The sequence below is a fragment of the Poecile atricapillus genome, chromosome 25 (assembly GCF_030490865.1).
Source record: "Poecile atricapillus isolate bPoeAtr1 chromosome 25, bPoeAtr1.hap1, whole genome shotgun sequence".
Classification (NCBI taxonomy): Eukaryota; Metazoa; Chordata; class Aves; order Passeriformes; family Paridae; genus Poecile; species Poecile atricapillus.
The window spans coordinates 3575103-3591111 of record NC_081273.1 but is presented as its reverse complement, the minus strand read 5'-3'; the positions used below and the strand labels follow the sequence as shown (position 1 = coordinate 3591111).

Below are 16009 nucleotides of genomic sequence, written 5' to 3'. Positions count from 1 at the left end.
GGGGCTGAGCTCTGCCTGCCACCCCGGGGGCTGGAGGGGAGCCGAGCCTGGCACCCAGCAGATGTTCCCCTTCTGAGCTTCCTCTGAGCGATGCTGAGCCCCCTTGCCCCTACCCCATGCCTATCTCATCCATTCCCATCCAATCTGATCCCCATCCTCATCCCCATCCTCATCCCCATCCCCACTCTCCCATGAGTCGGGGGAGCGTCTCCCCAGCCCGCGGCCGCCAGCTGGGTGGGTGATGATGAGAGTGAGGAGAGCAGGAACCAGTTCCTCAAGGAGCCATCTGGGAGCCTCTCCTGGCTTTTCCTCCTCCCTGTCGCAGGGAGCGGTGCCCCTGGCTGGGCGGGATAAATCGGTACCGACCATTAGCAGCGCAGGTCCTCCTCTGGCAGGGAGAGGCTGTCGGCGCTGCTCTGGATACAAAGCAGCCACGCTCTGGCTCCTTCCTCCCGCATCCCGCTGGCCTCCTCCTCCTCTTCCTCCTCCTCCTCCTCCTCCCTGTTTGCTCGCTCCCTCCCTCTCCCGTCTCTTTCTTTCCCAACGCCACGCTGCAGAAGGCAGAGCTGCGAGCCGGAGCTGCACGGAGGCAGAGCAGGAGCGGGGAGCTCTCCGAGGCTGCTTCTTTGCGAGTGAAACACACACAGGGATGCGATGAAGCAGCGTCGTGGTTGCCGCCTGGATTAAGAAGGAAAACATTTTTTAAAAAAAATAGAAAAAACACCCAAAAAACCCAACAAAAAACACCACAAAGCCGGACGCAACAAACGAGGCGAAAAGGGAGGAGAGAAGGAGGCGGAGGCTGCTGGGGGAGCCCGCTCGGATGGGCGAAGAGGCGCTTTGAATCGTGCCTCTGTTCCCAGGGATTAAAGCATGAATGGGAGCAGCTTCCCGGCCACGATGGACAGAGAAGGCGGCTCCGGCTGTGGGAATAAGGTAACTCTTGCCTCCTGTGGCTGCATGGCTGAGCCGAGCAGGACACAGATCCTTTATGCACAGGGTGTGTGGATGCAGCGGGCAGGGAATGGGAGGAAGCAGGAGACACTCGGAGCGATTTTTCCCAGCCCTGGCAGCGCATTGAAAGGACGCAGAGCGGGTCCCGGGGGCTGCAGTGCTGGGATCACTTTGCCCCCCCTTTGCCTGAGGACACCGAGCTGCTTTCCCCGGGGAAAGGGGAGATGCGCCCGTGTCTCGCCTCCAGGAGCTGCCAGCATCGCCCTCCCAACCCTGCCCCTGCCCCGGGGCTCCCCTCGGGCTCTCGGGGACCACAGTGGCCCTGCACCTTCCGTGCATCCCTGCAGAATCAGGGCAGGGAGGTGAGAGGCCACCCGTGGCTGCTTTTCTCTTCCCTTGGTCATCCTTCGCCTTCCCTTCGGAAGGGATGGGATTCAGGAGGAGGGGGGAACTGGAACCTCTTTCATTCGTGCCAGCAGTGCTGAGAGCCAACTTTGAGGCTGCTTAAAGGGAAAAGCTTCCCAAAGTGCTGTCTTTTGGGGGAACTGGAGATGGCTGAGCAAGGCTTTGCCATCTGAGGAGGGATCTCTGTGTTGTGTTATGGAGTGGGAGTGGGAGGGGATGAAAAACAGTGATTGTGAGGGAGAAAGTCAGCGCTGATCGATGAAGCTGCCCACAAATGATGCTTTCCTCTCCCTGCTGGGCCTCTCTTTGACTCAGTTCCTGGGTCTCTGACTGTGAAACTCCAAATTTCTCTCAGTCAGAGCAGAAAGCACAACTTCAAACAGTGCTGGAGGTGTCTTAACCCAGCTGTTTGGGAAAGCCCCGAGGAGAGGCCGATGTTTCCAGCTGTGGAGCCCCTATCCAGTTATTCCCAGCGAGCAGAGCTCTTGCCTGGCCATCCCTCACTACCTTGGGCAGGATCTCGCTGCTGCAACATCCATCTGCCACATCCCCCTCCTCCCCTTGCCTTCGGGGGCTTCTTGATGGCTCCTGGCATGGGGTTGGGAAGCATTTGCTTTGATTACTGAAATAATGATGTGTCCCAGAAGTCCTCACTGGAGTGAGCAGATCCTGAGCTCCAGAGTGCCTCAGTGGCTGTAAGAGCCTGCAAGAACATTTAGGGAGTTTGTGGCCCAATGTGAGGAACTGGCAGAGACTCTGGAGTCTCTGGCGCTGCTCTGCACACACTTGGATTGTTGGTCATCCACCTCAGAGAATGGATTCACCAAGACTTGGATGGAAGGTTTTGAGGGCTGGAATTTCTTGGCTTACCTGGCAGAGGTGGGACTGAAAGGGTGTGAAAAGGAAAATGGAGGCACTGGGGAAAAGATGGGGACAATATGTGAAATTCCAAACTCTGGTTTCTGTGCCAGCCTCGAGGAATGTAGAAGATGTTCTGGTGAAGGAATTCAATATTTAGGAAGAGTATTTCCCCCAGGAGGGTTAATTCTGTGGTCAGGGCTTTGGAAATGGCCAAAGCCAGCAGGACAGTGGGTGTTGCTATAATGGGAAGGCAGCTGATCAATAATTTTATTTTCCTGTTTGAATATTTATGGGTGTGGGGAAGGCAGAGGAAGAAACATGCAATCAATGATGCTGGCTCTGAGTACATTCCCATTCCAGCTGGGTTAGAAATCCCCTCCTGCACTCATCCATAGGAATTCCTAGGGAAATGCTGTGGGATTCCCAGCAATGCCCCCACAGCTTCAGTGGGATCTGCCTGACCCAGCAGGGTGCAGAACAGGGAACACAAGCCTCACATTTTGATTCTCTGGGACACAAGAGTCAGAGAGCCTCCATAAGGGTCTCCTTCAGTGCAAGTGTCCACAAGAGGAGAGGGGGAGAGCTTTCCCACCTGGCTTCCCAAAGCTTCCTCACCCATTGGGGTGGCTCAGTGAACACACAGTGCCCCAACCCTGGCAGGGGCTGTCACCCTGTCTGTGTCACAGCTGGCTCAGTGCCACCAGGGCCAGCGAGTCTGTGCCTTCATCCTCTTCATCTCCAGAGCCCAGCCAAGCTCAGGGATGCTGGATTTCCTCTTCCCTGCCTGGCTGCCGTGCATCTTTCTGGGGTTTCTCTGCAGTTCTGCACCCCCTGAGGCAAGGAGAGCTGTGAGTGCCTCCAGAGTGCAGGGCTGGTTGGGTTTCAGCATCCTCAGCCCTGCTGCATCCTCCTGGCAACCCTCTGGGGGATCTGGCCTAAGCTCACCAAGAAACCTTCCAGGACTGGAGTGTGAGCACATGCTCTCCCCTTGGCCAAAGCTGGCTGCTCCCTGCCAAAATGATGCTTTCTGAACCCAAAACAGGGTGTCTGCTCTTTCAATCTCCTCCAGCCCTCTCCTGTTGCCACAGCAGAAGCCTTGGGAAGTGACAAGTGCTGTCTTAAAAGGGACACCGGGGCAAATGTTGCTTTTCATTTTTCAGTGGTTTTTGCAGACTTGCCTTTTGAGATGATTTTTCTCTCTCTTGCCCTTGTTCTATTTCTACTGGCTCAAAAAAAAGAAAAAATTGTGCAAAAAAGCAATTTTTAGTTCCTCCAACAAAACCCAGTGGACAGATCTGAATCCAGAGGAGGACAGGATGTGGTCCTTTCTTGCATTTCTGTGCATTTTCTCCAGCAGGGATGAGGAGTGCCAGGGGCTGCCTGGATTTTCAGCAAGATCCCTGACTTCTGGGGATACAGCAAGCCTTGCTCAGCATCTTCCTCTGTGGCCATGCCCTCTGTGGCTTCCTCACCCTCTGCTTTTCCTGCAGGCCTTCATTTCCTGCCTTGAAAAGTTCAGTGGGCTGCAGCTGTAAGTTGTGTTTAGCTGGAGGAGCGTTTGGTGCAGCTTCAACCCACCCCAAGGCAAAGATCCTTCTGGAATCAGTGTCCTTGGAAGGTGCCTCTGCAGTGGCTGCTTTGTGGGTCCTTTTTCTCTGTGATGTGTTGGCTGTTCATGTTTTGCCTCTGGAGATCCTGACTCGGTCACCTGCCCGTGTTTTGCTGCTGTGGTGGCAGGAGTGACCTGTGCCAAGCACGAGGGCTGAAGGGTGAGGACGGGCTCTCCCTTTTCCTCCTGCATTCCTTGACTTTTTGTGTTTGGGTTGGCAAGTTGGCATCAGGGCTGGATTCACCTCCAGGGGCTGGTGGGGGATTTGCTGAGCAGAGATCATGGGCTGGGGAGCCCATAATCCTTCTCCTGATGGGGACACAAGGAGCACCCCCAGTGCCACGGTGTGTCAGGCACTGCAGAACCATCCTCCAGTTGGAATGGGAACGCCACATCCCCAGGGAGTGAGAGAGTGGACAAAGGATTCACAGTGCTGGGGAGCAGATCCTGCTCTCTCAGTGCTCTGTCCCAAAAATGTTGCCAGTTTAGCCCTCCTACCCTCATCCCTCTCCCTCTGTGGGTTTTTTGGTTGTACCAAGTGACATTTCCCAAAGGACGTTGTTCACAGGCTCAGAGAATTATTCCTGGGCAGGAAAACACCTTGGAGCACGCTTCCACACCCATTTTTTCCATGCTGGAAGCGAGTTCCTTCCCCCTGCACAGCCCTGTGCAGTTGTTCTCGCTCTGTTCCTGCCCTGCCTGGGTACCACAGAGCCTCAAAACAATTTCCAGCTGCAGTGGTGCCTCTGAAATCCCTCCAGCCCTGCTCTCCCTGCCAGCCACGGGCAGCACAACACGATATGCCTGGCTGTGACAGCAGAATAAATAGGGAATGCTCGAGATCCCCCTTCTGCCTGGATCTGAGCTGTTTTCCTAAAGCCAGGACAAGAGCTAAGCTTCTGTACAGGGATTTTTGTGCTGTTCTGGAAGAGCAGTGGAGAGGGAATTGGAAGCTGTGGCTCAGAAGGAGAAGTCTGCTCACCCCCAAGAGGTGAGGAACCCTTTGCTTCAGTGTTCTGAAGATTGGGCTGTCACCTCAGGTAGGTTCAGCTATAAAAAAAATAATAGAAATAAGGAAATAAGAAAAATAAGAATTTCCAGGGTGAAGCTCACCTGATGAAAAGGAATTCCCCTAAAATAGACTAAATAAACCTTCCCTGCTGTTTGCAAGAAGAATAAGGACAGCCAGCTCTGCTGAGGGGATCTCCCTGCTCCTATGGCCCTGCAGGGAGCAGGAGAATGAGACACACTTCACCCTCTGACAGGAGAAAGAGCCATGGGATTGGCTCAGTTGCCTTGCTGGACATCATTTCTAAATGCCCTGCAGGTTCCTCTGCAGATTTGGCACCTGAAAGGCAAAAAAAAAAGAAAAAAAAAAGGCCAATCTAGGAGAAATACCCTGAGCCTGCCTCAGCTTCCATTCAGCTGGAAAGAGCCCCAGAGCAGAAGGATGGATGCTGAGGCTGTGCTCTGGATTTCATGAATGGATGAATGTAGAGACGCAAGAGGGGATTTTGAGGGGATTTGGAAGCCTGCTCCAGGATTTGTCTGGCACACAGAGCATTTATAATACTTCCAGCATTATCATAACATAATGCCAGCATGATGTGGGGCCCACTCAGGCTCTTGGTGAATAAAAAGCAGCATTCCTGTGGCTATCAGGGGGACAGGGATCTCACTGTGGATAAATTGGAGTTTGCATAGTTCAGACTCTTGTCCTGGTGGCACCAAGCAAGGGCTGAGATGCTCCAGTGTGAGCTGTTTGAGTGTGTGTGGGTGCCAGTGTGACCCTGGGGTGGGTGCCTGGGTCACCTCCCCTTGGTCCTGGCTATAAAATTCCACCTTGGAGTTCTGGCTGAACTCCCTGGATTTCAGCCTTTGTGTTTTCCATCGGTTCAGCAGCTCCTACAGCTGAAGAGGAAAGGTGTCCCAAGGAATTTCTCCTCACTGAGGTGGCTCTGTGAGGGCCAGGACTGTTCTCACTGGGAAATGGCCTTGGGGGAGTCCTTCTTTTTAGGGAATGAGCAAAGGTTGGGGGGTGGCACTGCCCTGGCCCCACAGGCTGGCTGATCTCTTGGGGTTTTTCCATCTGAACCCCAGAGACTGTGGCACAGGAGGTAAACCTAGAACTGTGCTGGGACCAGTGCATCCAAGTGAGATTTTCCAGCTTCACCTTGTGTCAGCCTCACCCATCCATTTAAAAAAAAAAACCAAAACAAAACAAAGAAAAAAAACCTGAATTGGTCCTGTGGAATCATTTCCCCAAGGCTTTCCTTGCACAGCAGAAGCACATCAGTGCTGCAGCATTTCTGGGTGCTCCAGTGTAGGATTTAGGGCTTTTTTTGTGGCCTGCACTGGAGTATTTTGCTCTTTTTAGGAGGGCTGTGGGTGCTCACAGTGAGGTGAGACACACATGGAGCCTGCCTGTTCTATCCTGCTCCTGCTCTCCTGCCCAGGCTGTGCCACCAGCAGCACTCCTGGGAGCATTTCCTGCGTTTGTGGATGAGGGGCAATGCTGAGAGAAACCATCCACCGGCTTTCACTGGGTGCAGGAGCCCAGAGCGGGGCTGGATCCTCACCACCACACCAGGAGTCAGATGGAGGGCAGGAGGGAGGCAGGAGCTGGCTGGTGGAGCTGTGGCTGGATGTCTCCCTGCTCTGTGTTTATCCCTGTGTCCTGTGTCACTCCAGCCCAAGGGGAAGGCTGGGGTTCGTGGGGTGAGCAGGAGGTGAGGGAGGCTGAGCTGTGCCCATGAACCAGGGCAGATGATGAGGGAAAGGCTGGCAGGGCTGCTCCTCCTGCCCCTCACACAGCAAAGCCATCAGTCCCTGGGGAGGGATCCAAGCCAGGGCAGACCCACTCTGCTCCCCCTCAGCTCAGGCTGGGAACGGAGCAGCTAACAAGGGGTTTTGTCAGGCTGGGTGCAGTACCTGGAGCCTATTTTGGCTCATGAATAACTTGATATTTCTCCTGAATAATAGATGCACGTGATGCTTGCTGAGAGGCAGAGCTGCGAGGGGGCTGGGTGTCTGAAGGAGGGAGGGAGGCACAGGGAGGGAGGCAGTCCTGGGAGCTGCTGGGGGCTGGAAAACTGGCACAGGTGATGTTTGGATAATGTAAATGTGTGACTGAGGCAGGCTGGTCTTTTTGTGTCTGCTGTGGTCAGCAGGAGTATACAAGTGTATATTTATATAAAAAGATATGTCAGTGCAATACAGCAGCGCCCAGCTTGGGCTCTGGGGCTGGGGAAGGTGAATATTTGTCATGATGCCATTTCTCTGCTCCAAGAGGGGCTTTCTGTGGCTGGAGAACCATGTTTAAATCACAGGCAATGTGAATAAATCCCAGCACAGTTTATGCTGAGGGTCAGCAACCCAGGACAACCTTCCAGGGCAGGTTTGGGACAGCCCAGAGGCAGGACCTGAGAGCTGGGGGGATTTTTGGGAGGCACTGACTGTGCTCAGATGCTTTGAGAGGCAGCCTCTCTCTTCCTGGAGAGACAGCTTTCACCTGACTTTCTAGTGGCACGTTCTGCTTCTAATTTGGGAGAGAGAGAAGGATAATCTGGCACAAGCCTGCCACCTTTGAAAGGCTGCCAGCCACTTTATGGCCCTCTCCGTCTGCCTGCTCCCTACAGCCTCGGAGGTGCAGGAATATTCCCTCCTGCCATCCCTGGCTCCCGTGGAAGCTGCAGGGATGCAGAGCTCCAGGAGAGGCTGCTCTGGCTGTGTGATGTGGGCTTGTAGGGACAGCCAAGGGTTTGTTCACATGGGCTGTGATCCACTTGGATGAACAGCAGCTGGTTATGGAGATTGGAGCCACAGAAGTCACTGCTGATGAATAATTCTTCCAGTGTCTTTCTTATAATAGTGTCACATTCTCCAGGCATGACTCGGACGTATTCATCTTCCCAGAGCGTGCAGCTCCTGGAATGACCTTCTGTGAGGCTTTGGAAGTGTTTCCTTCAGTTTGTCAGCTCGAGGAGCATCGTTCCTGACAGGGTTTTTAGCAGGGGACAAAAAATTGCAAGTGCTGAAATGGGGGAGTATTGGAAAGATGGGTTGGAATCTGTGTGGGAAAGGACAGCTCTGAGACTGGGGAGCAGCGTGGTGAGAGCTCTGCTCACTCTTGGGTGGCCCAGTTTGAAGCCCCATCTCCCTGGGAGTTAGCTACTCTAAGTTATCAGTTCCTTTAACTCTGAAATTCTCCCAAGTGCAAGCAGGCAGAGTTCAGAGAGGAGAACTGAGAAGGGGCCTGGCAGGCATGACTGTGAATAAAACCACTCTGAGATCAATCCCCTGGCAGCAAGGGGGATCTGGCTGGATCCTGCAGGTGTAGATACTGTCTCTGCCTCCAGCCTGGCAGGCTGGCCTCAGGAAAGAGGGAAAATGGCAATAAAAGGTGCCTTTCTATAAATAAAGCCCAAAGGAGGGGAGGAGGGGGAGCTGCCAATTTCTGCCCTTTGTGGAGGAGTCAGTGGCTGTGGCACTGGGAGGATTCAGGAATTCCTGTCAGGTGCTGGGCTCAGGGAAAGGCTGCACACCATAAATCTGCTGCTGCTGAACATTTTGGGGGTTTTGCAGTAGCAGGACACGTGTGGAAGGGGAGCAGGGGAACCTGAGCTTTGGGAAATCTGACAGCTGTGAAGCTGCTGGTGGCAAGGGATTTGTTGCAATCCCCTGAAGCTGTCACCCCACACGTGCACCTCCTTCCTTCTACTGTTTGTCTTTTGAAAGTGCTGCCAGCACTGTTCCTGCCTTGCCTGGCAGCCCTTTCTGTCTCGTTGCAGAAGGCTCTGAAGGCAAGAGGCTCAGAGCTGATAACTCCCCTGAGAGCCTGAGTTATCCTGGCACAGTGGGGGCTCTCAGGCTGGGGACAGGGAGTGGAGAAGAGTCCACATTTGGGATGGGATCAGCACAAACCCCTCTGCTGCTCATGCTGTGGGACACTTTCAGCTGGTAAAGCTTGAGGTGCTTCCCAAAGCTGTTCTGCACTGGGTGGATATGGGAAAGGAGAGGATCAGGGAGTCCAGGGAATCTGGTTCCAAAGGCAGCGATGGCTTCACTCTGTGCTGAGAACCAGCACACCCAGAGAGGCTGAGACAGAAAATCCATTTTTTGTCAGCATGACAGCGACTGGGAGGACCAGGAGTGCCCAGATGTCCTCACTGATGTGCCACATCCCCATTTCCATAGCCTGCATCCAGCATTTCCCAGTAAAGCCCAGTCCCTCAGGCTGCAGAGTGGCCCCATGCAGCACTTTCAGAGCCCATGCAGCTCTGGTTCCTCCCTCTCTGTCTCAACCATCATTTCTGCTCTGGCTCATTATCAACTGAGTCAATGAGTTTAGTAACTCATGTTTTTAAAGATTAGTCATCTACAGGAATGACATTTGAAAGACTGACAGTTCCAATCAAATCACAAGGGCTGTTCTTGTGCTTGAAGACAGTTGTTTAATTAAAAAAAAAAAAAAACAACAAGGTAAAATCAAGCTGACTAATTAAGTGTGGTACCTTGAGCTGCAGCTGAGGGAAGTACAGATGTGGTCCTAGGAAGGAAGAAGCTGCCAGGCTGCTGGGGTGTGGGCTGGGCAGGCCTGAAGGGAGTGTGGTGGAGCTCTGTGGATGTTCCCTTAGCCCTGCTCCCTCCTTGGGCAGGGCACAGCCTGATCTCTGCCAGGCAAGGTTGGTGACAGTCGTAATAATAACGCTGTGATTTGCCTGCCTGATTTGAGATGTGCCATAATTACTGCGTGATTACAATATTCTTAGAGCAGCCCTTACAAACCCCTCCAGTTCCTCAGAGCTCCCCAAGGGCTCATCTGGCACCTCACCTTGCAAGTTAAAGCCTGCAGGGGAGCCTGGGTGTCCCTCAGGCACGTCTGCAGCTCTGGCTGGCTCAGATGAGGGGTGTGTGCTGAAGCTGTAGATCAGAGCTCCCTGCTGCTGAGACCACAGGGAGGATTTGGAAGCAGGATGATGCTTGGTCAAGCAGGACAAGCTCTTCCAAGGGCTGAGGATGCTCCTGGGAAAGACAGGGGCTGGGGAGTGATGCTGGCAGGGGGACAGCACTTGGGGGTGCCTTTCTCCCTGTGACAACCTGGTGCTCTGTGAGTTATGAGTTGTGAAATTGTCAGCTTCATTCTGTCTCTGGCTTCTGTTTTGATGCCTTTTTGGGGCCACCTAAAACAGAGACCCGACAACATTCAGAGAATAAAAAGCAGTTCTATTTATTGAAGGGCCTTCAGGTGCATTTAGGGCAGACAAAGCCCCCACAGGTCACAGGGTTTCACACTTTTCTAAGTTTGTTCCATTTGCACATTGGGGGTTCATCTCCCAATTCCAGCTGCAGGGAATGAAGGAATTTCCCCCAAGTTTGCTGCCCCCAACTCCCTTTTGTTTCCATCTCTGGGGCCTGAGGCAGTGAGGTGTCCTTGATTGCCAGGCCTGGAGAGGAATTGTTGTGTCTGCCCAAAGTGGGGAAGCAGCAGCTCCCAGTGTGTGTGGAGTTTGGAGTCCCACACTGAGGAATGGCAGGATTACAAATGTGTGAGAATTAGAAAAGCTGAAATCCTGAGGCATCACTGTGACTGGCACTGCTATGCCAGAAATCTGTTCCTGCAGTGCTGGGATGTGCTGTGGTGTTTTGGACAGGAGGGAACAAGGAATTACCCCGGGATCCTTGGCAGCTCCTCTGCAGTGCAAAGGTGCTTTGGAATAAGGCACAAATTTAAACGTGAGTTTACAGCCCAGCCACTCCTCAGCTCAGGTTCCCAGCCTGGCTGCTTTCGGTGCTCCTGACAATCAAAGCAGCTCCTTGGGGCTCCCCCAGCTCAGAGCAGCAGGTGTGGGGAGGAGCAGGGCGGAGATGCCGGCTGGGAATTGCCAGCACTGCCAGGAGCACTGAGCCTCCCCCGGGCAGGAACAGCCTCACTCTGCTCCCAGGAGCAAGGAACGCTCCTGGCTGCCTGTCTGGAGCATCTCCCAGCCTGGGCATTGCAGCTCCAACAGCAGTTCCTACTTCACCTCTGTCCTCAGGGACTTGTGCCTGCAGCAGCTGCTGCTGTTTCCAAAAGTGATGGAGAATTTGGATGCCTTCATGTTTGTTTTTTTTTTAAAAAAAGCACCTTTAAGATATTTGATGTTTGCTATTGAAAAGAGAATAATCATGTTTTTAAAAACTAAATCCCTTTTTAAGGTGTTTAGAGAGCCCAGTGGTGGCTTTCTGCAGTGGGAGAGGACAAGATTGCTCACAACTCCGTGAGTTTCTTTCTCCCCTTTTATACATTAGAATCAGGTTATTAATAACTCTTTTTAAATAGAGCAGGATTTATTTTCTTCCAGAGGTAGGGAAGAACTCTTTAATTAAAAGTGAGTGCTGATGGCTGTGGGGCTGCTGAGTGATGCCAAAGGTGTGTCCCACCCTGCTGTGCCCCCCTGGCACGGGGTGTGTGAGGAGAGCAGGCTCATCTTCAGGTCTGCAATTGAGAACTTGGGGAACTGGGAGATAAAATGAGGCCTTGTGGCTTGCTGGGCACAGCTTTTCCTGTTTGAGGCTTGGATTTGTGAACTTTGCCAGGTGCCAGCGTGGGGGGAGGCGGCTCCCAGCGTATCCCAGGGCTCCAGACACACCCACAGAATCCTCCACTGTTAATTCACACGAGGTATAAAAGCCTGGGGCTTCTCTCAACCATCACCAGCACAAGCTGTGCATGGTGGAGGTGATGGAATCCTCGCTCCAGCATCTGTGAGCACCAATCTGTCTCCTTTTATTGTCCTGTTGTGTTGTACTGGTTTGGCTTGTTAGGCTTCCTTGGGTAGAAGGAGAAAGGAAAGTCCAGACACACCTTTGGTTCAATGATTCAGCCTTGCACATCCCAGAAAAAAGCAGTTTGCTGGCCTGCAGGTTGGAAAGGTGAGTCTTTTCCTCTGGAAAAGTGAGGTTTGGTCATTCCAACCTGCCACCTGTTCCCATGAGGTGTCACGTGGCAGCTCGTGCCTTCAAACCCCTTGGACAAAGCATATGCAAAGCCTATTATGGAGCTGGGGAATTTAGCCTGATCAGGTTGAAATTGGGTCATCCTTTGTTAATGTCACTTTTTCAGATCCATGGGAGTCAGCGGTGCACAAAACATCCAGTGCAGTGCAGACCACAGAGGTGGAAATAGAGAGCCTGGGAATGTGTCTGATGCTGGCAGTGCTGATGTGGTCTGAGCTGAGCAGAGGGGACAACTCCAGGTGTGTAGTGTCACCAGATGAGGAGACTTGGATGGAGAAACCCTTAAGTGAGCGAATTGTTGGAGCATTTCCCCACCATTCACCCACAAGCAACCTTAACCCACCAACTTTTCCCAAAGAAAAACGACTCCCAGTTGCCTTTCTATTTTGGAAGCGGGCTGTAAGTCAAACAGCTTTTCATCTGGGAGAGATGCTTTTTAAAAGCCACGTGTGAGGTGCAGCGTTGATCAGGGAGGATTGGGTGCTGGAGAGGTTTCCTCACCCCAGACCTGATTCCAGCCACAGCCTTCCTGGCTGGAGAGGGTGCTGCCAATCCTGGCAGGGCAGAGCATCCTCTGGGAGCAGAAAGAATCCCTAAAGCTGCTGCCATTCCCTGTTCCCAGCATCCAGGACCCTCAGCAGCCTCACTGCTGCTGCTGCCCAAGTGTGTGACACATTTTTTTGCTCCTGCTTTGCTTAGCAGAAGAAAGTTTCAAAGCCCAGGTTCAGCCCTTTCCAAAATCATTTAATAAAAGGATTCCTGTCTTTTCCAGCCTTGGGAATGATTTGGAGCAGGAAGGAGAGGAAGTGCAGTGCTTGTGGTTAAGGAAAATTGGGACAGCACTTGGGCACTGAGGTGATGACTGCGGTGTGAGAGCCTGTACAGCAAAACAAACACATTTAGGACAATAAATCCCATCTTTTCAAGCTTTCCCAGGAGATGGGCCGTGCTGCTGGAAGCAGTGGAACCTCGGGACTGTGTCACAACATAAGAGCAGTGCTACCACACCTCCTGTGCTGATTCTGCCATGGAGGGGGGATTAATCTGGAGAAGAGAAACTTTCTGATGCTTGTTAATATTTGGCTGAAGCTCTGAAACTCAAGGGTTTATATGTTTTCCAAACTGGTGGGTGGTTCATTCTAATTCTGGATATGCAGTTTATTCACATACACAACTAATCCTTTTTCGAATCCTGTTAAGTTCTTGTTCTTCTCAATATCCTGTGGCAATAAGTTCCAGCAGCTAATTGTGCTTGTGTTGAGCTCCCTTGATCCACTTTGCTCATGCTTGCTTTAAAATTTAAGTGTTGTTCTGAGAAGCTTGGTTAATTTATTTATTATTTTTTTTTTTTTCCTGGGAGATAATCTGTGTTCTTGATCCCATTTGTGGCAACAGGGCTCAGGCTGGAAGGAAAGGGTGGGTCGGGTTTTGCCTCAGCTGTTGCAAGGTCAGGGAAATTTTGTGCCTCAGTTTCTGTGGCAGCTTGGGAAACACAAGGAACGGCTCTGCAGCCAAGGCAAGTGCAGTGACTGTGGTTTGTAGGTGAAGCTGGAGAAAATACTGAGTGAAAAAACAGCCCCCAGAAACTGAGCTTCCTTACCAGGCTTTTCCAGCATCTCTGAATTTCTGAAAACTGAAAAGAAAAAAAAAGGAAAAGAGAAAGTATTATTTCTGTATTTCTGACCACATGAATTATTTTAATTTTTAAAAGAAGGAAACAAATGCTGGGTGAAGAGATGATACAAACTCTCACCCTCCATTGCAGCATCAGCTCCAAAACCCAGATTTTCATGGATAAATCCAGGTCTCCTCTAGCTGGAAGGATTCTCCTGGAGAGCTGGAACACTTCTGATCATTCTCCCTCCCTTTGCTGACTTGCAATCCGACTTTTGTGCTGCTCAGCTCAGGGATGATTCCCCCTCACAGCTCTCTGGGAGGCCTGGCCTGAAAATCCTGTGTCCTTTTGTCCCCTGCATGGGGAGAATCTGAGCTTGAAACCACCACCCCTGATTAAACCCTCCAAGAAGCAGCAATTCTGTGTGCTCATTACTCAGTTCTGGCTATGTTCTGCTTAATAACTAAACACTAATTAGCTCCACAGTTTTGCTACTATACTTATAATAGCCCCCATTAAAGTTATGGGGTTTTTAGGCAGTAATGGCTTACAGAGTAATTAACGAGCAAGAGGCTTTTATTACTACCTTTATTTTTAGCCTGTGCTTTACAAGCCTGTTCTGCCAAATACCAAAAATCTTAGACAGAGGCTTGGAGTGCCCATCCCCTGCCAAGCAGTGTGGGAAGGAGCAGGGATGAGTGTGGAGCACCTGGAGCTCAGAGCTGCTCCAGAATCCCAAAATTCCAGGCTGGTTTGGGTTGAAGGGAACTTAAATCTCATCCAGTTCCACCCTCTTCCATGGGCAGGGACACCTCCCGCTATCCCAGGCTGTTCCCAGCCCCATCCAGCCTGGCCCCTTGTCCTGATCCTGCCTTGTTCCCAGGGTCTGCTGTGCTGTGACCACCCCGTGCCTCAGTTTCCCCTGTGGGAAGCGGGCAGGACATGCCTGCACTCACATCCCTGGCTCTGATTTCTGTGCCAGACGCCTGCCTGAGCCTGAATTCTGAATCCAGAAGGGAATTTTGGGCTTGTGGGTTGAGGTGGGCAGAGCAGAGGCGCCAACTCTGTCTTGTGCCAATCCAGCATCACTTTTCAGCAGGGATCAGACCCAGCTCCTGTTCCAAAAGTGAAAGGTTTGTGTTTAGATTTTGGGAGGGAAAAGCCTTTGGTGAGAATATCCTGAAGTGTGAGTGTTTGTGTTCCTTGCAAAGCTTTTGTTGCAGGTTTTGGCAGCCTTTGTTTGTTATTTCCCGGCTTGTTTGGAGCACAACAAAGCCTTTGCTGTGTTTGTTTGGGGATTTTTTTGGGTGTGTTTTTTTCACATCTAGACAATGTTTTTACTCCAGTAAGATGTATAGGTACAAATTCAAATCAAGCCTTTCTTTAGTTTAACATTTTCTAAATCACTTCTCTTCAGTGTGGGCAAACCAAGGATTAATGACACTGGGGCTGAGCAGCCCCTGAGGAGGAATGAAGGTAAAAATGACTATAAAGGTTGCAGATCAAATCACTCCTTCCTATGGCAAGTGTCAGAGCTGATGCCAATTAACTTGATTTAAAAAAAGAACCTTCACTGTTTAATAATCCAGCATGTTACTAACACGTGGCTCCAGGATTTATTAAAGCTTTTTTATTAGATCAGTGCCCTTTCCATATTGTCATTCCTCGACACCATTGCCCTCTGCCGGAGGATGGGGATCTCTTTCATCGTGTGGCACCCGATTCTTCCCAAAACCATGCAAAACTCCTTTCTTTTAGGAGTACTTTAACCCCCAAATCACATTTGAGCCAGTGATTTGTGGCTTTCACCTCACTTTTCAAAAGTGAGAAAAAAAAAAGGCAAGATACTTTCATACTTTCTGTAGTGGAAAATAGAGTTTGATTGTTTTAATTGATGTTTGAATTTGTTCCTCCTTCATTTCCCTGGGGAAGAGGAGATAGGAGAAGTTTAAAAGTGACAATCTGAATGAAGCAGGTTTTGTTTTGAACAATTTCAGTGAGAAAAGGAGAGTGGTGTTGTTGGGGAAGGGGTGCAGTGAATGCCTTGAAGAGAAGCATCATTTCTCCCTGACCAATTATTGTCTAGTGCCTCAAACAGCAACAAAAATCATCGCCTGGCTTTGGCAACAAGGGAATTTTGGGATTTAGGGAAGCCCTCTGTCTCAGGCTGTGGAGCTGTGACTCCTCTCAGCAGCAGTGTAAAATCACAGGCTTCCATGCAATCCCTGGCTGATGCTGCTCACAGGAGGAAATGGATTTCACCTTTGGCAGCTTTGGCACCTGATGAGGGGGAGCGTGGCTTTGTGACACTGAGAGCCCACGTCACCTCACACCGAGGCCCTCGGTGGCATCAGGGTGTTGAGAGGGAAGCTTGAAAAGCTCTGGATGGAGATTTCACAGTGCTCACAGCTGACCCAGAGGAATTCTTACCACGTCCTTCCGCCAGGATCATCAATAAAAGCAAATCCCTTCAGGAATCAGCAGTGAGGAGATGCTGCAGAGCAGAGCCTGTGGTGCTCCCTGGATGTTGTTGGGCAGCTCAGGGTGCAGTGTGGCCAGAACTGGGG

The 16009-nt window shown here is 51.4% G+C and overlaps 1 protein-coding gene across 2 annotated transcripts in view; it reads left to right on the top strand.

Moving 5' to 3' along the window:
• Window positions 1-565: 565 nt before the first annotated feature.
• Window positions 566-16009, top strand: part of B3GAT1 (beta-1,3-glucuronyltransferase 1) — a 34578-nt gene continuing 19134 nt past the window's right edge. For both annotated transcript variants that reach the window (XM_058856986.1, XM_058856985.1), the window contains exon 1: window positions 566-936. The gene's annotated coding sequence lies outside the window, so the exon portion shown is untranslated. The remainder of the gene's footprint in view (window positions 937-16009) is intronic.